The sequence below is a fragment of the Octodon degus genome, unplaced genomic scaffold (genome assembly GCF_000260255.1).
Source record: "Octodon degus isolate 3935 unplaced genomic scaffold, OctDeg1.0 scaffold00009, whole genome shotgun sequence".
Lineage (NCBI taxonomy): Eukaryota > Metazoa > Chordata > Mammalia > Rodentia > Octodontidae > Octodon > Octodon degus.
Genome location: NW_004524585.1, coordinates 19,668,895 through 19,669,888, shown reverse-complemented (window position 1 = coordinate 19,669,888; position 994 = coordinate 19,668,895). Strand labels below are relative to the sequence as shown.

At 54.4% G+C, this 994-nt stretch overlaps 1 pseudogene; it reads left to right on the top strand.

Moving 5' to 3' along the window:
- The first annotated feature begins 2 nt into the window (after nucleotides 1-2).
- Nucleotides 3-994, top strand: part of LOC101575233 — a 1,458-nt pseudogene continuing 466 nt past the window's right edge.

Genomic DNA, 994 nt, shown 5'->3' with positions numbered 1-994 from the left:
CCTCTGTCCCCAAGAGCCTGGAGCCATGAGAAGATAAGAATCCCTCCAACATATGGGCTGAGCCTGAGGCAACTGAGTATGCACCACCTCCTCCAGCCAAAAAGCCACGAAAGAGCACAACAGAGAATCCTAAAGTTAAGGAGATTATTGATGAACGCACAAGAGAGCGCCTGGTACATGAGGTGTGGCAGAAGTGTCGGAACATCGAGGATATTCGCATCTCACGTGGGTGCCTCAGTGTCACCCTGGAGCATCCGCTCTTCATTGGAGGAGTGTACCAGAACTGCAAGAACTGCTTTCTGGAGTGTGCCCATCGGTACCACGAGGATGGCTACCAGTCCTACTGCACCGTATGCTGTGGGGGACGTGAGGTGCTCACGTGCGGGAACAACTGCTGCAGGTGCTTTTGTGTGGAATGCGTGGATCTCTTAGTGGGGCTGGGGGCTGCCCAGGCAACTATCAAGGAAGAACCCTGGAGCTGCTACATGTGCGGGCACAAGGGCACCTATGGACTGCGGCGGCGGCGGGAAGATTGGCCTTCTCGTCTCCAGACGTCTTTGCCAGTAATCATGACCAGGAATTTGACCTTCCAAAGGTTCATCACCTATCCCAGCTGAAAAAAGGTAGCCCATCAGGATGATGTCTCTCTTTGATGGAATCGCTACTGTGCTCCTGGTGCTGAAGCACCTGGGCATCCAGGTGGACCCCTCATTGCCTCAATGAGGACTCCATCACAGTGGGTGTGGTGTGGCACCAGGGGAAGGTCATGTAATTCGGGGACATCCGCAGTGTCATGCAGAAGGGTATCCAGGAGTGGGGTCTTGATCTGGTGATTGGGGGGCAGTCCCTGCAATGACCCTTCCATCATCAACCCTGCACGCAGGGGACTCTAAGAGGGCACTGGCAGGCTCTTCTTTGAGTTCTACCATGTCCTTCATAATGTGAGGCCCAAGGAGGGAGATGACTGCCCCTTCTTCTGGCTCTTTGAGAATGC